General features: G+C 44.7%; 1 long non-coding RNA gene across 2 annotated transcripts in view; it reads right to left on the reverse strand.

The window, feature by feature from the left end:
* Nucleotides 1-22,554, reverse strand: part of LOC140489147 (uncharacterized) — a 46,480-nt gene that overhangs the window by 20,807 nt on the left and 3,119 nt on the right. For both annotated transcript variants that reach the window (XR_011963096.1, XR_011963097.1), the window contains exons 2-4: nt 17,186-17,292; nt 14,656-15,187; nt 9,618-9,722 (exon numbers count right to left, since the gene is read on the reverse strand). This is a non-coding gene — a long non-coding RNA (uncharacterized lncRNA). The remainder of the gene's footprint in view (nt 1-9,617; nt 9,723-14,655; nt 15,188-17,185; nt 17,293-22,554) is intronic.

A 22,554-nucleotide genomic window follows, 5' to 3' on the forward strand; every position in this document is an offset into this window, starting at 1 on the left:
GAAAAGGACATGTCCATGCACCTTGCTGTACCGTGCCCCCAATAAAAATGGCGGCCATAACCCAGGACCTATCACTGACTGAGGCCCACAGCCGTTTTCCCATTTGCTGTAAACATGGGACCAAGAGTTTCTAATTCAGGACTAACACCCTGTACAGACGTGTAAATAAAACTTCCCAGTCTAAACGGAATCATTTTCTCCCGGTTTCCGCTGCCGCTCCCCCTTCCCAGTTTCCAGCTCCTGCACACACCAAGGGCCATTCCGGGTCCATTGACCCTTCCTCAGAACCGATGGCAGCTGGGAAAATTAGACTCCCTACAGTGTGGAAACAGGCCATTCGGTCCAACAAATCCACACTGACCCTCTGAAGAGTATCCCATCCAGACCCATTCCGCTACTCTATTATTCTAAATTTCTCCTGAACAACGCACCTCACCTTCACATCCCTGAACACGACGGGAAATTTAGCTTGGCCAATTCACCTAACCTACACATCTTTGGACTGCAGGAGATAGGGGTAAAAGAGTAAATAATAGGTGGGATGGAGCGACCCTTCAACAACATGGCAACATTTACTCATCTCCTCTCCCCGACCTTATCTCAGATCCAACCCTCCAACTCAGCACCGCCCTCAAACTGTCCCATCTGTCCCTCTTCCTTCCCAATTATCCACTCCACCCTCTCACCATTACCCCCACCTGCATTTTCCTATCGCCTGCCCAACTACCTTCCCAACAGCCCTACACACCCATCCTATTATCTGTCCTCTTCCCCACCCTCACATTCCTGAAGAAGTGCTTAGGCCCAATATGTCAATTCGCCTGCTCCTTGCATACTGCCTGACCTGCTGTGCACATTCAGCGGGACACTTTAACACAAATTGGAAGAACATCACCTCATCTTGTACCTGGGGACCCTTCAGCCCTCTGGCCTCAATATTGGATTCCATAATTTTAAGTCCTAAGTCTCCTACGTACTAGTGTCCTAGCCCCCATCCCATAGACCAGGCCCTGTTATTACATCGCCTGCAATTACACACTACCTATGGTTAGTCACTAACAGTCTCCATAAAGAGCTATTCACCCTCCCCAAGGCAGATCTTTACCCACTCCTTTGTCCAACTGCTCCCATCGCGTTCTTTGGAATCTATCACCACCTATCATTTACTCCTTAACCCCTACCTTCTGCATATAAACCAACATTGTTTCTCAGGAACATCAGTTCTGACAAAGGGTCATTGGATCAGAAATGTTAACTTTGACTTCTCTTCACAGATGCTGCCAGACCTGCTGAGCATTTTCAGGATCTTCTGGTTGTTGTTTCTGATTTACAGCATCCGCAATTCCTTTGGTTTTCATTTACTGGAAGTTTGTAATTCAGGTCTAGCAGCCTACATCGTGTGTTTATCAACCCACCCAGTCCACAAACTCAATCTCTCTCCCAGTCTCTGCTGTCTCTCCCACTCCCTTCACACTCACTGGGTCCCCCCCTCACAGTGACATTGCACCTGCACAGCTCATGGTCACGTGTTGGCCTGCTGGCCACACCCCTCATTCACTCCCATTGGCGGGAGGATTACACCGACTCCCCTATTGGTCTGAAGCTGCCATCAATCAGCCAGGTCCCATTGTGACTTGAGTGGTAGGAGGCTGAGGGGTGACCTCAGAGGTTTATAAAATCATGAGGGGCATGGATGGGATACAGAGACAAGGTCTTTTCCCTGGGGTTAGGATTTCCAGAATGAGGGGGCATAGGTTTAAGGTGAGAGGAGAATGATATAAAAGAGACACAAGGGGCAACTTTTTTCATGTGCGTGTATGGAATCTACTGTCAGGGAAGTGGTGACAGCTGGTATAGTTCCACCATTTGAAAGGCAGCTGGATGGGTATATGAATAGGAAGGGCGTAGAGTGATATGGGCCAACTGCTGTCAGATAGGACTAGATTAGGTTGGGATATCTGGTCGGTGTGGACTAGTTTGACGAAAGGGTCTGTTTCCTTGCTGTACATGACTGTGGCTCTGCCCTGGGATGAGCTTCATTATTCAGTGAATGGGGCAGTATCACAGAGCCCAGGGGCTGGGGGCTATTCAGCCCATTGGGGCTGTACTCTCTCCCTCTGGAGATGCTGCCAATCTGCCCTTTCTCCACTCCCATTTACCAGGAGCCCTCCACATTTATCCTCAAATAGTTAAATTACAAATCTGTTTTGACAATAACAAAAGCTGCATCCAGCTTTGATTCAAACTGTTCCAGATGCTCAGAACCGACTGAATAAAATAGCCTTCACATTTTTAACCTGCATTATTTGCCAATTACCTGAAAGTAGTTACTAAAAATTGTGACAATAATTTTCTCTCGGTGTCTCTGTAAATTAAATATCCTGGAAACAAATCTGTTTCTGGTTGAAATCACTGCTTAACCTTCTCAGCTCCAAGGAGAATTGTCAGGTCTTTTGCTAACTCTCCATAAAAGAGAAATCTATCTTAATTTGAATTTAAGAGTGTCATAGAGATGCACAGCACAGAAACAGACACTTCGGTTCAACTCGACAATGCCGCCCAGATATCTTAAATTAATCTTGTCCCATTTGCCAACACTTTGCCCATATCCTTCTAAGTTTCCTAAACACGTACCCAATCAGATACCTTTTAAATGTAGTCGTACCAGCCTCCACACTTCCTCAGGCGACTCATTCCATACACGTACCATATTCAGCTTGAAAATATTGCTCTTTAGATCGCCTTTCTATCTTTTCCCTCACACCTCCCGTCTGTGGTCTCTGGTTTTGGACTCCCCTAACCTGGGAATAAGACCCTGGCTGTTCACCCTAACCATGTCCTTCACGATTTATCAACCTCGAAGGTCACCTCTCAGCATCCGATGCTCCAGTGAAAACAGCCCGAGCCTATTCAGCCTCTCTGTATGGGTCAAACCTTCAACCCTGGAAACATCTTTGCACACCTTTTCTGAATCCTGTCAAGTTTTATAATATCATTCCGATAGCGGGGAAACCAGGACTGAAAGCAGAATTCCAGAAATGGCTGAATCAATGTCCTGTACAGCTGCAAAATAATGTCGTAACTCCTATACATAATGCACAGACAAATAAAGGCAAGTATACCAAATGCCTTCTTCACCACCCTGCCTATTCCACGTTCAAAGAACTATGAACCTGTACCTCAACGTCTCTGTTCAGCAACATTCCCCAGGCCCTTCCCATTAAATGTATAAGTCCTGCCCTGATTTGTTTTTCCAAAATGCAGCACCTCACATTTATCTGAATTCCACTCCATCTGCCACTCCTCAGCCCAGTTGATTGAAGCCTCATTGTACTCGGAGGTAACTTTCTTCCCTGTCCACTGCGTCTCCAATTTTGGTGTCTATGTAACGTCACTAATCATAGCTCCTATATTCACATCGAAATCATTTATATAAATGATGAAAAGCAGTGGACCCAACACCAATCCTTAAACCATATTGCTCATCACAGGGCTCCAGTCCGAAAAGCAACCCTCTACCATTATCCTCTGTCTCCAATTTTCCAGCCAATTTTGTATAATTTGTTAACCAGTCTGTTATGTTGAACCTTGTTGAACATCTTTCTGAAGACCAAGTTAGTGACTTCCATGCACAAAGCTATGCTGACTATCCCTAATTATTTCTTGCCTTTCCAATTCCATCCAAATCCTGTCCCTGAGAAGCCCTTCCAACAACTTGCCTGACTTCAGGCTCACCGGTGTATTGTTCCCTGGACTTTCCTCATCACCTTTCTTAAATAATGGCGCCCGTCTTACAGCACCTCACCTGTGGCTATTGGTGATACAAATATCTCAGCGAGGGGCCCGGCAATCACTTCCCTAACTTCCCACAAAGTTCTGGGACACACCTGATCAGGTCCCAGGGATTTATTCAGCTTTATGTATTATAAGATATCCAGTACATCAGTCTCTGTAATATGGAAACTTGTCAAGTTATCACTATTTATTTTTCCAAACTGTCTCACTTCCACATCCTCTAAGTAAAAGCTGACATGAAATCCTGCCACCTCCGATGGTTCCACAGACAGCCTTGCTGATCTTTGAGGGTCCCTAATCTCTGCCTGGTTACTCTTTTGTCCTAGGTGTATTTGTCGCATCTCTTTGGATTCTCCCTTAAACCTATTCCCCAAAGTTATCTCATGTCCCCTTTTAGCCCTCATGGTTTCCCCAGACTACTGCCCTTTTACTCCTGGAGGGATTCACGCAAACCCAGCTGTCTGTACCTGCCATATCCCTCCTTCATTTTCTTGACCAGAGCCTCAATTTCTCTCGACAGGCAGCATTCCTTACACCTACCAGCCTTGGCCTTAACAGGAACATACTGTCTGTGTACTCTTGTTGTTGCAGGCCTATGGATGCAATGGCAGATCAGGACAGAGAAGCAATCGTTCTCAGTAAAGAGGTGGTGTTGGGAAAGATAACAGCCTAAAGGTAGATGGGTCGTCTGGCTGTGATGGAGTGCATCCCAGGGGACTATAACAAATGGCAGAGGGTAAATAGCAAACGCACTCGTGATAATTCACTAAAATGTGCTGGACACTGGGACAGTTCTGACAGATTAGATAGCTGCAAATGTGATGCCAATATTTTAAAATGGACCTGTTAGCATAACTTCTGTAGTGGGGGAAATGCTCGATCTCTCAAGGAAGAAATAGTGAGCTATCTGGATAGAAATTGTCTCAGAGCAGACACAGCATCGATTCATGAAAGGTAGACAACACTAAGCTGAGTGGTAGAGCAATGTGTGCAGAGGCCAATGTAAGTCTGCAGAGGGATACGGATAGGTTAAGTGAGTGGGTAAGGGTCGAACAGATGGAGGACAATGTTGGGAAATGTGAGGTCATCCATTTTGGTCGGACTAACAGCTAAGTGAAGAAATGGTGAAAACTTGCAGCACGCTGTTGTACAGAGGGAGCTGGGTTTCCTTGTACATGATTCACAGGAAGGTGGTTTGCAGGTGCAGCAGGTAAATAAGACAGTGAAGGGAATATTGTCCTTCATTGCTAGAGGGATGGTTATGCTGCAGCTGTACAGGGTGCTGGAGAGGCCACACCTGGAGTACTGTGTACAGGTTTGGTCTCCTTACTTCAGGAAGGATGTACTGGCACTGGAGAGGGTGCAGTGGAGGATCACTAGTTTGAGTCAGGATTTCAGAGGGTTGGCGTATGCGGAAAGATTGAGAAAACTAGTTCTATACTCATTGAAATTTCGAAGTATGGGGGGTTGGATAGGAAAAAAATTGAAATTATGAAGGGAGTAGATAAACTAGAAGCAGGGAGGTGATTTCCACTGGGGACAGAGCAAACTAGGGAGCAGAGAGTCAAAATAAGGGGATATCAGATTTAGGACTGAGTTCAGGATGGACTTCTTCAGATAAATCTGTGAATCTGTGGAATTTGCTGCTGAGTGCAGCAGTTGACGTTATCAACTTGACTATCGTTAGGTCAAAAGGTAGATTTATGAACAGGAAAGGAATTAAGGGTTATGGTGAGAGATCAGGAAAGTGGAGCGAGGGCATGAAAAGATCAGCCTTGATCTTACTGAATGGCAGAGCAGGCTTGAGGGGCCAGATGGCCTACTCCTGCTCCTCTTCCTTATGTTATGTTCCCACTTTCCAGCTGTCCCTTTACCTGGGAATAGCAAAGAAATATTGAACGCTCTCGCTTTGTACAGTCAAAATTCGCCTTTGTCCAATTTAGAACACCGTTTAGATCTGGTTTATTATTTTCTGTAACTATTTTAAAACTAGGAGAATTATCAGAGAATCCCGAGTGTGGAAGCAGGCCATTCTGCCCATCACATCCACACTGACCCTCAAAGCCTCCGACCTTAAACCTGTAACGCTGCATTTCCCATGGCTAATCCACCTAGCCTGCACATCCCTGAACAATATGGGCAATTCAGCCTGGAATATCCACCCAACCTGCATATCTTTAGATAGTGGGAGGAAACCACAGCAAACAGACGAAACCCACGCAGGTAATAACAACAAGGTGATCATCCCTTTCTTATTTCCCAGGTCAACCTAAGTAACTTCGCTGGACGTAATCTCAGAATATCCTCCCTCAGCACAACTGTAATGCTACCCCTAATCAAAAAGACCACTCCACCCCCTCTCATGTCCCCCTTTCTATCCTTCCTCTTGCATCGATACCCTGGAACATTACGCTGCCAGTCCTACCCATCTCTGAGCAACGTTTCTGTAATACCCATGATATCCCAGTGCCACATTCAAAACCATACCCTGAGCCCATCTGCCTTCCCTGTCAGGCCTCTTGCATTGAAGTAAATGCAGTGTAACTTGTCAGTTCTACCTGGTTCTGAGCCTTGCCCTTGCCTGCCTTGACTGTCTTGACTGTCTGACTTCTGAACTGTACCAGCCTCAGACTTACCTCTTTTCTCACCATCTCTTTGAGTTTACCCACACTCCCTCACTGGTTTAATGACTCCTGAGTAGCACGAGCAAATCTCCCTGCCTGGATATCAGACACCTTCCAATTCAGGTACAATCCATCCTTCTTATGCACATCAACTCTACTCAAGAGGAGATTGCAACGATCAAAAGATGTGAATCCTTCTGCCCTACACCAGCTCCTTACCCAATCATTCATCTCCTCCATCCTGCTATTCCTAGTCTCACGAGTATGTCGCACCTGGAGTAATCCACATATTATGACCGAGGACCTGGTTTATTATATTCCAGGCTAATTTGCTATATTCTCTCATCAGGATCTTTTCCCCTTATGTCATTGGTACCAATGTACAATGACCTCCCACTGGTCATTCTTTCCTTTGAGAATATTCTGCTCCCTGTCCGAAACATCCTTGACCCTGGCACCAGGGAGGTACCACCCCATTCTGATGTCTCACTGTCAGCTGCAGAAACAGCAGTCTGTGCCCGACTAGAAAGTCCCTTATCATCCTTGAGCGTTTGAAATCTGATAGACCTCTCATTATCGTGGAGCCAATCTCAGTACCAGTAACTTGGCTGTCAGTACAACATTCCCTGAAAGTCTATGACCACCTACATTATCCAAAACAGTAAACTTGTTTGAGATGGGGATAGCCACAGGAGACTCATGGCTGAAAACATGTGTTGCTGGAAAAGCGCAGCATTAAAGGAGCAGGAGAATCGACGTTTCGGGCATAAGCCCTTCTTATGCCCGAAACGTCGATTCTCCTGCTCCTTTGATGCTGCCTGACCTGCTGCGCTTTTCTAGCGACACACGTTTCAGCTTGATTTCCAGCATCTGCAGTCCTCACTTTCTCCACAGGAGACTCCTGCTCTACCTACCTCCCTCTCCTACCTTTCCAAGAGGTAACCCATCTACCTGACTGTATCTGCAGTTTTTCAGCCTGAAACTGCCACCTATCACACATCCTGACTCTTGTAAATTCTTCATTACCATTAAGCACTACTCCATCTGATCCATGTGATCCAAGAGGATTTGCATCACTTCCTGCAGGTTATCATCAGGATCATTCAAACTCCCCCTACTCTCCTCCAGGAAGTGCACATCACTGTACGAATGGCCATCTCTGCACCTTAATCTGTAGACCCAGAAAAAGGCAGAGTCTTACAGCTTCACAAAAGACTACTCTCGAAAACATTAGTACCTGTATTTTATATTTAAAACATTCAACCAAAAGATCATAACAGAGGCACTTAAACTAGTAAACACTCAACCTACTGAATGTTGCGGATTTTAAAATGTAAAACAGAGTAAGATTTACCTTTGAAGAGACTGAAACCCACTGAGCTGATCCCCGGCTGCGAGTCACAGACATACAGCATGGAAACAGACCCTTCAGTCAAACTCGTCCATACCGACCAGATATCCGAACCTAATCTCGTCCCATTTGCCAGCACTTGGTCGATATCCCTCTAAACCCTTCCTATTCATATACCCATCCAGATGCCTAATAAATGTTGCAATTGTACCAGCCTTCACAACTCCCTCTGGCAGCTCGTTCCATAAACACAACACCGTCACATGAAAAAGTTGCCCCTTAGACCCCTTTTACATCTTTCCCCTCTCGCGCTAAATCTATGCCCCCTAGTTCTAGACTCCCTCACTCCAGTGAAAATACCTTGTCTATCTATCTGATCCATGCTCATGATTTTATAAACCTCTGAGATCACTCCTCAGCCTCTGACGCTCCAGGGAAAACAGCCCTAGCCTGTACAGCCTCTCCCTATATCTCAAACCCTCCAACCTTGGCAATATCCTTATAAATCTTTTGTGAACCTTTCAAGTTACACAACATTCTTGTGATTGGTGGAGAACAGAATTGTGCACAATATTGCAAGAGTGGCCAAACCAATGTCCTCAACAGCTGTCACATGACTTCCAACTTTCTTACTCAATACTCTGACCAATAAAGGAAATCATACCTTCACAAACCTATCTACCTGCGCCTCTACTTTCAAGGAGCTGTCAACCTGCACAGCAAGGTCTCTTTGTTCAGCAACACTCCCCAGGACCTGACCATGATGTGTATCAGTCCTGCTAAGCTTTGCTTTTCCAAAATACAGCACCTCGCACTTATCTGAATTGAACTCCATCTGCCACTTCTTAGCCCATTTGCCCATCTGATCAAAATCCCATTGAAATCTGAGGTAACCTTCTTCACTGTCCACTACACCTCCAATTTTGGTGCCATCTACAAACTTACTAACTATACCTCCTGTGTTCACATCCAAATCATTTATATAAATGATGAGAGGGAGTGGACCCAGCACAGATCCTTGTGGCACTCCACTAGTCACAGGCCTCCAGTCTGAAAAATAATCATCCATCACCACCACCCTCTGTCTTCTGTCTTTGAGCCAGTTCTATATCCAGATGGCTACTTCCATGAGATCTAACCTTGCTAACCAGTCTCCCATGGGGAACCTTGTCGAACACCTTACTGAAGTCCATATAGATCACATCTACTACTCTTCTCTCATCAATCCTCTTTGTTACTTCTTAAAAACCAGATCAAGTACGTGACACGATTTCCCATGCAGAAAGTTACGCTGACTATCCCTAATCAGTCTGTGCTTTTTCAAATACACGCAAATCCAGTCGCTCAGGGCTCCCTCCAACACCTCGTCGAGCACAGCGTCTGTAGTTCCCGGGCTTATCCAAACCACCTTCGTTAAATAGTAGCACCATATTAACCAACCCGCAGTTTTCCGGCACCTCAGCTATGACTATCAATAATACAAAAATCTCAGCAAGAGGCCCAGAAATCATTTCCCTCGCTTCCTACAGAATTTTTGGATACACCTGATCGAAGCCTGGGGATTGCTCCATCTTTATGCGTTTCCAGATATCCAGTACTCTGTATTATGGACAATTTTCAAGATGTCACCATTTATTTCCCCACATTCTACATCTCCCATGTCCTTCTCCACAGTAAATACTGATGCAAAATATTGCATCTTGATAAAACAAACGAGGGCAGGACTTACACTAATTAAAAGTAAGGCTTTGAGTCGTGATATGAAACAAAGAGACCGAGGGATTCAGGTTTTCTTAGTCTGTGTCACATGTAGACAGGGTGGTTAAGAAGGTGGTTAGCACACTTACCTTCATTGCTCAGACCTCTGAGTACCGGAGTTGGGAATTTAGGTTGAGGCTGTACAGGATGTTGGGGAGGCCTCTTCTGGAATACTGTGTCCAGTTCTGGTTGTGCTGTTATAGGAAGGATATTATTAAATTGGAGCGGATTCGGAAGAGACTAACCGGGATGTTGCCGTGAATGAAGGGATTGTGTCACAAGGACAAACTGGATAGGCTGGGATGCTTTTTCACTAGAGCGTAGGAGGTTAAGGGATGACCTTAGAGTTTTATAAAACCATGAAGCGTGTAGAGAAGGTGGATGGCCGGGGGGGGGGGGGGGGGGGGGGGTGGAATTCAAGACCTGGGTGCATACAATTTGAAAATAGATGAGAAAGGTTTAAAAAGTAAATTGGGGATTTGTTTTTACTTTTACATGTGTGAAGTGAACTCCCAGAAAAAGAGGCAGCTGTGAATACAATTACAATGTTTAAAAGACATTTAGACAAGTACATAAATAGGAAATGTTTGGATGAACGTGGACCAAGCGGAGGGAGGGGCGATTAGATTAGTTGGGAATTATGATCGACATGGACTGGTTTAACCACAGGGTCTGTCTCTGTTCTGTATCACTTTATGTCTCTAACTCTCACTATCTCTGTGAATTCCTCCATGCTCACAACTCCCCAGATCACTATCACCTCATCCAGACGAAACTCTTCCTTATCTCTAGAAATCCTCTCTAGCCTCAGAACCATCACTATCTCTGGTATCACAAACATCTCAATCTCTGTAACATCCTCCAATCTCCTCCTGTCATCACCCTCACGATCTCTAATCTTGACAACCTCCACAAATCTGTCCTTCTCCACATTAAACACTGATCCCTCACGTTTAATATCCCCCCAACAACCCCCTCTCCTGCGTCGTCACACAGAGGCTGCCTTGCTGATCTTTGAGGTGGCCTATTCTCTCTCTAGTGACCCATTTGCTCTTAAATGTATTTCTAAAAACCCTTTCCCTATTCGCCAAAGCGGTCTCCTGTCCCCTTTTTGCCTTACTGATTTAACTCTTAAGTATACTCCTCTTGCCTTTATACTCGAAGGATGTTTGTGATTTGTTGGATTGGAATAAATGCGAAATATTACATCTTGGTAAAATAAACGAGGGCAGGACTTACCCTGATTAAAAGTTGGGCCTCGGATAGTGATATGGAACAAAGAGACCGAGGTGTTCAGGTCTTTGAACTATGTGTCACATGCAGACAGGGTGGTTCAGAAGGGCTTTAGCACATTTGCCTTCATTGCTCAGAACTTTGAATATAGGAGTTGGGACGTTATGTTGAGGTTGTACAGGATGTTGGGGAGGCCTCTTCTGGAATACTGTGCCCAGTTCTGTTTGTGCTGTTATAGGAAGGATATTATTAAATTGGAGTAGGTTCAGAAGAGGATGGTGATGGGAATGGAGGTTTGAGTTATAAGCAGAGTCTGGATAGGCTGGGTCCTTTTTCACTGGAGCACGGGAGGCTGAGGGGTGACCTTATTAAAGGTTTATAAAATCCTGAAGAGTTTCAGTAATGTGAACAGCAGGTGACCTTTCCAGAAGGGGGCGCGATTCAAGATTGGGGACATACGTTTCTCACGTTAAAAAGTAAGGCTTTAAAAAGAAGTTCCGGATTTTATTTTTTGTTTTTGCACAGAGAGTGGTTCACATGTGGAATAAACTTGCAGAGGACGTGGTAGATGTGAATGCAATTACAATTTCAGGGTGGCACAGTGGCTCAACGGTTCGTACTGCTACCTCTCAGCGCCAGGGACACAGGCTCAATTCCTGTACTGGGTGACTGTCCATGTGGAGTTTGCATATTCTTCCCCATGACAGCGTGGGTTCCTCCAGGTGCTCCCGTTTCGTTCCACAATCCACAGATGTACAGGGTAGGTGAACTGGCCGTGCGCAATTGCTCATAGTGTTCAGGGATGATTGGGTTGAGTGAATTAGTCAGGTGTAAATATAGAGCAAAAGGGTAGGGGAATGGGATTCTAATAGGAAAAAAACATTTGGACCCGGATATCAATAGGGAATGCTAGGATGGACTTGGACCAAGTGGAGGCAGGTGCGATTAGTTCAGTTCAAATTTATGGTCGACACGGACTGGTTGACCACAGGGTCTGTGTCGATGCTGTGTAACTTTATGACTCGTTATCTCTATAAATTCCTCTCTGCTTGGAACTCTCCCGATCAGTGCCACCTCATCCAGCCTTACAAATCCTCCTCATCTCGATAATTCCACTCCAGCCTCAAAATCCAAAAACCTCTATCACAAATATCTCTATCTCTGTAACATCCTCCATCCTCACAATCCTTTCCAACTTGCATCTCCTCCAGCTTCATTATCCTCCCCATGTCTAATCCCCTCCAGTCTCTCAAAGCTCTGCTATATGTGCCTTTCTTTATTTCCAGCTTTCAGGATGCCCAATGTTTATTTCTCACTTGATGATGGCCCTTTCCAATTCCTGCGCTGAGCTTCTGAATTTCCTCTTAAACCTCTGCGTCTCACTTTTCTCCCAAAAACATTGACCAATCACGTGTCATCTATTCTAGTATCACTTCTTCTGACCTGATATCCAACGGAGCCTGTCATATTCCTATAATAAACATCTCAGCGGTAAACAGAACAGAAAATGGCTCTGGTGGTCCATCGAGTCTGTGAGAAAGAAAATTATCACCGAAAACTACCACCATACTACTATCCTCATCTACTTTCCAGTACTTATGGAAAAGTGTCATCTATCATGGCATAGCAAGTGCACACTAAATACATCTCAAATGTTTTGGGGATTTATGTCTCCCACCTTCACAGACAGTGAGGTTTAGTGCAACTGGTGCTCGATGATGACATCACCCACAGGAACACAGAGCAGCTGGGTCTGTGCAAACCAGAGATCGCCCACACATTGGGAAGGATGGCAGGGTCCCTGAGAGGGGGCACAGGAGAGTTACCAGGATGGCTCAAGGAATGGGGGATTTTAGTTGCAGGGACATAGGTGTTGTGAATACAGATCAAGAATATCCATCTACAATCGATGGACTCTTGTTCTCAACCTCTCCCCTTGCCTGGGCTGTGGTAACCTTCAGGTTAAACCACCACCAGACATCTCTCCCTAATGAGAGAGCAGCCCTATGGTCTGGTAGGACAATGCTGACTTTACCTTTTAGACAGTGATGCCAATGTGCATCTGGAGTGGAGAGAGGGAATGCTGAAGGTGGTGGATGGGACACCACTCAGGCACAGTGCTTTGTCCTGGAGGATGTTCGCTTTCTTTAATACTGTTGAGGGCTGCACTATATTTAGGCAGGGTTAATTGAGTTTGAATTGAGTATATAGATGTGGAGATTTAGTAATCAGTGGTGGGGCCTTTAATGGAAGGTAGTGAATTGAAATAAATATCTCACTACAATTTTGGTTTAGACAGTTATCTTTAGTATTTAATATTGGTAGCAGAGAATGATTCAAAATGTAAGGTTTTGGGGTATGACAGATTTGAATGGACATCTGTGTGGCCACCAGGAAACCATTTGGATGCATTATTCCAATACAGTCTCAAACCTGGAAATGTTAAGAGCCTATGATCTATCTGATGAGGAAATGTCATATCATATTATATTTCTTGTACACTTTGTCACACTTAAAGATTTCAGACTTTTGTTTCTGTAGAGATTTTTGTGTAATCTTGTTAGAGTCACCACTCAAATACAAATGGCATTATAGACTGTGGGAAAATCAGGATATACAAACGTTCTTTGGTCCTCCACTTTGGGCTTATTTCAGTAAGTATGGCTTTACAAACAGCTGATGTTATACTCTGTATGCTGTAAATGGGAATTTTACTTGGATAAATTCTGTTATAAATATGGGTAAAATTTATGATGGAAGGAATAAACAGGGAGTGTTTTGAGCAGGAAGAGATTAACCTAATGACAATAATAGTATTATTTATTTTCTAAGGTTAGCATTAAAATCACCCTTTAGATTCTAATGCGGGGAGAAGGTAAATATTATTAGTGACAGAGGATCCAGATTGCTCAAATCCAGTGGTTGATGGCCAGTTTCATCTCTCTCCAAATGCGTATACTTACCTCTGCCTGATAAACATATATAGGGCTTTTTGCCCAAAATGTCGATTTTTCCTGCTCGTCAGATGCTGCCTGACCTGCTGTGCTTTTCCAGCACCACTCTAATCTAGACCCCCATATATACAGAAGAGCCCAAAATTGGAGTGTTGCCTTTCAGTCGTGTTTGAAAACAGTTCTATTCCAAAAGGGTGTTTGAAGCTTAGAAGTGTCTCGCCAATTGTAGCTGATGCTGGGTTAATTATCGACTTTTAAATTTGAAATTGTTAAATATTAAGCAGGGGCGAAATCAAGTATATGGAGTTGGCCGCAAATTGGCCATGAATGACTGAGCAGGCTTGAGGACCCTACTTCTGTACCTGCGTTCTAAATTCTCAGGATTTCCTGTTGAAATGTTCAAAACAATTTTCCAATTATGTTGTTTGCAGAAGAAATGGTGCTCCAGTTTCCTCCCACAGTCCAAATATGTGCAGGTTAGGTGAATTGGTCATGCTAAATTGCCTGTAGTGTGAGGTGAAAGGGTAAATGTAGGGAATGGGTCTAGGTGGGTTGCTCTTCGGTGGGGCGGTGTGGACTTGTTGGGCCGAAGGGCCTCTTTGCACACTAAGTAATCTAATCTAATCTGATGCAGGCAAGTGGAGAATGTTCCAACACAATCCTGATGTTGTCTATAAGGCACACAAACAGACATTGGGGAATCAGGGGTTTGGGAAAACTGAGATTGTTCTCCTTGTAGCAAAGGTAATTGAGGGGAGCAGAGAGACAAGTGCTTACAAAACATATACATTAGGATGTTAAGCCTTACACTCATCAACTCATCATAAAAGGATTACTGGACACATATTGAAGATTTCGGGGAGATCTATTGACAGGGTGGTTTGGTTCAAAGGAGAATTTTTATGCAGAAAATGGAATTGAGCTGGAACAAAATACTCACACACAGTGCAAATATCCAGGTCCTGATGAATGGAGTAATTCAATCAGAGTTTGGCGTTACAATTACTGGGATTCCCATCTGAATATCCACCTGTAGTATCCTGTCATACAAGTTTTTAAAATCTGCCACCGTCAGTTCAGGTTAGAAACTCACACAATCCCCTCCTCCTGGTCCAGGATGACTGGACACATTACCCCTTGTGGAGGTCAGCAATCAGTTCAGGGGGAAATCTGTGTGGGTTTCTATGAGTTTCCACTTTGGGACTTCATGTGACTGAACAGGACAGATGTTTGACACATGGGAGAGAATGTTCCAAGGGTCAGTGAGATGTGGAGAGCAGGATTTGCTTCCTTTTCTTTCCTTCCGTGCTGCCGCTGTGCCTCATCAATAAGACATGGGGAGCGAAAGGCTCATGCAGCTTGATGGGCAAGTTGTCTCCATTCTGACCAATGGGCAGCAAGATCCTCCCAGTCACTCCAAAGAGTCTCTCTGAAGACAGCAACTCAGCATGCTTCCCACTGTCCGGTGCTCCCTGGAAAGATTCAGAAGAATGAGGGGGGAATCTCCGAGAAAATGTAGAACAGTAAACTTCCAAAAGGATTATAAACTGTTTACAGAAACGGATTTGTTGGAGAAGTGAACACCAAATTGGCAAATGGAGCATAACTTGGGATAATGTGAAGTTGTTCATTTTGGAGGAGGTAATAAAAGAACAGAGGACTATTTAAATGGTGGAAACTGTAGAAAGCTGCAACACAAAAGAGACGAGGAGATAATTGTGCAGGAAACACAGAAAGCTAGCACACAGTTACAACAGGTCATCAGGAAGGGAGATGAAACGTTGTTCCTTGTTTGAAGGGATTTGCAGTATAAGAGTTTGGAGTATATACCTGAGAGCAACTTTATAAAGTGTGAGTGAGACCACATATGCAGTAATGAGAGACGTTTTGGTCCCTTTAATTAAGGGAATACATCACTTCATCGGAGGCATTTAGAGAAGATTGACTGGGATGATCCCTGGTTTGCAGGGACTCTCTTTTAAGAAAAGGCTAAAGAAGTTGGGACTCGACTCACTGGATTTGGGGGAGAATGAGAGGGGATCTTATTGAAACATATAGGCTTATTAAGGGGCATGACAGGTTAAATACTGAGAATATGTGTCCCATCATGAGGGAACCTGGAACCAGTCTCTGGGTCAGTTGCAGAATCAAGGGTTCTGTTTTAGATTTGTCAACTTTAATGCAACACAGATATGGGTAAGGGGTTTCAATAGCAATGGACCTGGGATGAGTTGGAGAAAAGCAACATTTTAGAGATTGGAGTTCCTGGTGTTTGCGATTATGTAGATGTCTGATCAGAAGGTCACCTTGGGGTCAGAATATGAGAGCAATATTGTGAAGAGTGTAGTTCTGCCTCAGGCATTTCCTAGTGAGAGGGAGGGGCTCAGCAGTAAGGGAAAGGAATTTGTAATAGCAACTGAAGGCAATGGGTTTAACCATTGCAGTGTTTCATTGGAGGAAATTGCAGCCAATCGAGTGGTAAGCAGTTTGATGAATGAGTAACAGTGGAGCAATGGAGAGGGATGATCGGGAGAGAGAGCTGGGCATTGTCAGTGTACATGGGAAACCAATACGATGTCACCTCCTGGCAGTGTGTAGGTGAGATACAGGAGGGGACAAAGATAGATCCTGGATGGACACCACATACGAGGAATTCAGAAAGGAAAGGGAGAGTGGAGATGGAGCAGGATTTTCCAACAACCGTGAGGTTAAATATTAGTTCTTAGCAGAATTGGAAAGAAGGACATAACCAGAAAAAACAGACAGAACAAGGAACAGTATTTGTGAATTGGGGAGGGGGAGTGATGAGGAGCAGCCCAACTCCAAAAGCACTATTCCTACATCAGTGACATCACCCAATTCTACCCTAGTCTCAGCTCATTTACTGAAATACTCGTCCATCCCTGTGTTATCTCCAGATTTCGTTATCCAAACACAGTCCAGGCCAGCCTCCCACATTCAACTTACATATAAGCTCAAGAGTATCTGAAACCCTACTGCCCATAGTGCTCACTTGTACTAAAGCTTGTTGATCCATCAAAAGGCTCCTTTAACAAGAAACAATTTAAAATTCTCTCCCTTGATGTAATTCCTGGCTGTGAACATCCCTGTCTCCCTGCACCACACAACCTGTGAGACCCCGATAACTCATTTTCTTTCAGACTCCCAAAGATGCATTTATTCATTGCTTCACCATTCTGGCTGTTTCGACACGGTCAAGGCAACACAGTCTGGAATTCGCACCCTGACCCTCTCAGACTTGCTTTCCTCCTTTAAGGTATTCCTGAAAACCTGCTCATTTGGCAATACTTTTGATCACCTGACCTAATATCCCCATCTGTGGCCTTATGTCAGAAATTCTCAATTTCTGTGAAATTACAAAAATTATAAAAATACAAACTGTTGTTGATTTGCACACATATTGTCAACTCTTCACTGGTGCTGAGTGAATAATCTGTAACATCTCTTACCCAAGAACATTGTGGGATAACCTTCACCACACGAACTGCAGCTGGACAAGGAAGTCAAACATCACCCTCTCCACAGGCAATGGGACTTTCCCATTAATCACTGGTGTCTGTGGAGAGAAAAACACAGTTGATATTTCAGGGAGTGCTAAATGCATTACAGGAAATGAGAATGTTGCAGAATTTGATGGTCAGAAATGGAAGGAAAATGCACTCTTTTGTTGAAAAGAAAAGAATTATTCACTGGCAAAGATACTGTGGAAAGTTTAGTCCATTTAGAGAGCAGCACATTGTCAGGGGTTGGGCAGCAGAGGAAAATTAACTTACAAAACGTCTGTGAAAGTAACAGTAAATAATAATAAACAAACCAAACAGCCTGTGCCCAAAGACTTGAACTCCCCTTCCCGCTCCACCAAGAACATGCAGGTCCTGGGCCACCTCCACTGCCAAATGCCAGGCATCTGAAGAACGCCTCTTCTGTGTTCAGATCCTCCAACCACATGGGATCAATGTGGATTTCACCAGTTTCCTCATTTCCACTCCCCCCACCTTATCCCAGAACCAGCCTTCCAATTCAGCACCGCCCTCTTGACCTACCCTACATGTCCATCTTCCTTCTCACCGATCAGCTGCTGCCTGACCTGCTGTGCTTTTCCAGCATCACACTCTTTGACATTGAAAATATACTGACTCTGAGACTGTGTAAATCCTGCCCTATCACTCCCTGCCAAGGAAGGCTGCGCATGCGTCCCCCTACAGCTTGCCCCTCACAAAGTCGACGGCCACACACGTGTCCCGTGGATCACTGCCCCCAATAAAGATGGCGGCAATCACTCACACCTTTCACCATTTTCCAGTTTGCTACAAACATAGGCCTGGGATTTTCAAATTTGTGTTCTCCGATGTGCACTAAGTTCTGTAAAACGTTTCAGCCCATTCCATTAAAATTTCCTTCCCTTCCTGGTCAATAGGTCTTTCCATAACCGTGCCCTGCACCTTCACACGTTCCCAATGGCTTGGTCCCAACAACACTGTGCTGCCAGTGAAGCTTATCACGTGGTTGAGTACAGCCACGCCCCTCATTCACTCAGATTAGTTGGATGACCTACCGGCACTGCCTGGTCCTCCAGTCCCATCCCCATCGTCTTCTTGGTCTTGCACTGAGATCAATCACCAGAGGCCCATTGTGGGCTGGAGCATGCTCAGTACTTCCTGCTTTTGCTGCTGTTCATCAGGTATAAAAGAGAGAGGGCTCAGCCCTGTTTCTCCTAATGTCAGACATTAACAACAACGACTTGCATTGTGTGGAGCCTTTTACACTGACAAATCTCCTAAAGTGATTCACGAATGATAGAAACGTTGATTAAAGAGAACAACTTTAACATACATCTTTGAGGAGTACAGAGGGGGTTAGGAAGGATATTGAAGAGTTTATTTTTTAGATTAGATTATTTAGACAAACCGTCTAAAGAGCAACCCACCCAGACCTATTCCCCTACATCTAACACTACGGCAATTTAGCATGGCCAATTCACCTAACCCGCACATTTTTGGACTGTGCGAGGAAACCGGAGCACCCGGAGGAAACCCACGCAGATACGGGGAGAATGCGCAAACTCCACACAGACAGTTGCCTGAGGTGGGAATATAACCCGGGTCTCTGGCGCTGAGAGGCGGCAGTGTTAACCACTGTGCCACCGTGCCGCCCATCTGCAGCTGTCCTCTGCACCTCCAATCATGGAGTGATGTCTGTGGATAACAGCTTACAACAGAGACAGTTAGTGGCTAACCATAATTTAGCAACCCCATTTCCTAGCCCCCGACCCCACACACCAGTCCTTGTTCTCACAGCCTGCCATTACACACTACCTAAGGTTAGCCACTAACAGTCTCCATTAACAGCTAGTCGCCCTCCCCCAGCCAGATCGTTATCGACTCCTTTATCCAGCCCTTCTTCTCGCTCTATCCCCACCTATTCTTTACTCCTTACATCCTCCCCTAAACCCTACCTTCTGCATGTAAACCAACATTTTTTCTCTCAGTATCAGTTCTGAGGAAGGGACACCGGATCTGAAATGTTAACTCTGATTTCTCTTCACAGATGCTGCCAGACCTGCTGAGCTTTTCCAGAACCTCCTGGTTGTTGTTTCTGATTTACATCTCCCGCAGTTATTTTGGTTTTAATTTCCCGGGAGTTTGTAATTCAGGTCCAACAGCCTCTGTCCCAGTCTCTGCTGTCTCTCCCAACCCCAAACAGTGACACTGCACCTGCACAGCTCATGGACATGTGTCATCTTGCTGGCCACACCCCTAATTCACTCCCATTGGCTGCAGGACCACACAGACTCTCCTCCCATTGGTGTGGAGCTGCTGTCAATCAGCCGGGCCCCATTGTGATGAGAGTGGAGGGCTCCTCCCTCTCTCTGCCCTGGAATGAGCTTCATCATTCACAGTGAATGGGGCAGTATCACAGAGCACAGGGCCTGGGGGCTATTCAGCCCATTGGAGCTGTACTCTCTCCCTCTGGAGATGCTGCAAATCTGTCCGAATTCCCCTCCTATTTGCCCACAGCCCCCAAATCTTTCCTTCAAAATTAAAATTCCAAGTCTATTTCAGAATACCTGCTGAATCTGTCGTTAAGACTGTTCCAGATGCTCAGAACTTATTGAGTAAAATAATGTTCTCATTTTCACTTTGTATTATTTGCCAATTACTTGAAAGTAGTTACTAAAAGTTGTGACAGTGTGAACAATTCCTCTCTCTCCGCAAATTCAATATATTGGAACCAAATCTGCACCAGGTCAAAATCACTGCTTCACCTTCTCAGCTCCAAGGACAATTATCTGTGCTGCAGCTTGCTCTCCTCAAAAGAGGAACACATCTTAGTTTATTAACGTCATAGACATGTACAGCACAGAAACAGATCTTCGGTCCAATTCGTCCATGCCAACTAGGAATCCTAAACTACTGGAGTCCCATTTTCCAGCTATTGGCCTGTATCCATCAAAACCCTTACTGTTCACGTACCCAATCGGATGCCTTTTAAATGTTGTGATTTTATCAGCCTCTACTACTTCATCTGGCAGCTCATTCCATACACACACCACACTCAGCTTGAAAACGTTGTCCTTAGATTCCTTTTAAATCGTTGCCCTCTCAACCATGTGCTCTAGTTTTGGACCCACCTAACCTGAGGAAAAAGAACCCCGGCTGCTCACCTTATCCATGCCCCTCGTGATTTTATAAATCTCCATGAAATCACCTCTCAGTCTTGGACTCTCCAGGGAAATTAACCCCAGCCTATTCAGCCTCTCCCTGTAGCCCAAATCCTCCAAACCTGGCAACGTTTTTGTAAATCTTGTCCGAACCTTTTCACGTTTCACAACATCCTTCCCAGAACAGGGAAATTCAAACTGAAAACAGAATACGAGAAATGGCTTCATCAATGTCTTTTAAATGTTGTAATTGTACTAGCCTCCACCCCTTCCCTTTGCAGCTCACTCCAAACATGCACTGTCCTCAAACTGTCCAATTCTGGCAAAGTCCTTGCAAACAATTTCTGAAATGTTTCAAGTTTCACAACATCATTCCTGGAACAGGGAGATTGGAACTGAAAAAAGAATTCCAGAAGAGCCTTAATCAATGTCCTGTACAACCACAACATGACGGAGAGCATAACAAACGCTCCATTCACTCCCTTGCCTACCTGTGACTCTACTTTCAAGGAACGATGAACCTGCACTCCAAGATCTGTTTGCTCAGCAACATTCACCAGGACCTTACCAGTAAGTGTATAAGTCCTGCCCTGATTTGCCTTTACAAAATCCAACAGCTAACATTTATCTAAATTGAACTCTATCTGCCATTCCTTGCTCCACTGGCCCATCTGATCAAGATCCTGTTGTATTCTGAACTAACCTTCTTCGCTGTCCACTACACCTCCAATTTTGGTGTCTTGTGTACAGCGACTAATCATACCTCATATTCACACACAAGTCATTTATTTAAGGACCCAATAATCGATCCTTGTAGCACACTGCTGCTCACAGTCCTCCAGTCCACAAAGCAAATCTCCATCATCACTCTCTGTCTCCTACCATCAAGCCAGTTTTGTACCCAAATGGCTTGTTCTCCCTTCATTCCATGTTATGTAACCTTGCTAACCAGTCTGCTTTGTGGAACCTTGTCGAATGTCCATATAAACAACGTTCACAGCCTGGTTTAATCAATTTTCTTTGTCACTTCAAAACATTCAGTCAAGTTAGTGAGACACGATTGTGCACGTACAAAGCCACATTGACAACAGGAGAAAGTGAGGACTGCAGATGCTGGAGATCAGAGCTGAAAACGTGTTGCTGGAAAAGCGCAGCAGGTCACGCAGCATCCAAGGAACAGGAGAATCGATGTTTTGAGAAGGGCTGACACCCGAAACGTCGATTCCCCTGTTCTTTGGATGCTGCCAGACCTGCTGCGCCTTTCCAGCAACACGTTTTCAGCTCCACATTGATAACAGTCAATGATTATTCCTTACTTTTTCCAAACAGATGGATATCCTGTCCCTCAGAATCCCTTCCAACAACTTGCCTGCCACTGACTTCAGGCTCACTATTCTCTTGTTCCATGGCCTCTCCTTACCACCTTTTTTAAAATAATGGCACCTCACCTGTCACTATCAATGATACAAATACCTCAGGAGAGGCCCAACAATCACTTCCCTCGATTTCAAGACAGTTCCGGGTTACATCTGATCATGTCCCAGGGCTTTATCCACCTTGATGCGATTCAAGACATCCAGTACACTCCACTCTAACATGGATACTTTTGAAGTTCTCTCTGTTTAATTCTCCAAACTCTCGAGCTTCCATATCTTTCTCCAGTAAAAATGACGTGAAATATTTGCATATCTTTCCAACCCCCCAGTGGTTCCATAGACAGCCTCGTTAATCTTTAAGGGGTCCTATTCTCTGGTCCAGTTCATCTTTTGTCTGTGATATATTTGTTTAAACTCTTTGGATTCTACTTAAACCATTTCCTGAAGCTATTTCATGTAAAACAGCATCAGCAGCAAGCAACAGAGCTAAGTGATCCTACATCCAATGGAAGAGATCGGAGCTCTGCAGTTCTGCCACACCCAGTTGTGAACGGTGATGGACATTTAAACAACTTACTGGAGGAAGTATCACAGATATCCTCACCCTTACTGATGGAGGGGTCTCACACACCCATGCACCAGATAAGACAACAGCATTTGCTGCAATCTTCAGCCAGAAGTGCAAAGTGGGATGATCCATCTGAGCCTTCTCCAGTGGTTGAAGCCAGTTTCATTCAGTTTGAATAACATCAAGAAATGGTTAAGTAGTGCAAAGGCTATG

This window comes from Chiloscyllium punctatum, chromosome 18 (assembly GCF_047496795.1).
Source record: "Chiloscyllium punctatum isolate Juve2018m chromosome 18, sChiPun1.3, whole genome shotgun sequence".
In the NCBI taxonomy this organism is placed as follows: Eukaryota; Metazoa; Chordata; class Chondrichthyes; order Orectolobiformes; family Hemiscylliidae; genus Chiloscyllium; species Chiloscyllium punctatum.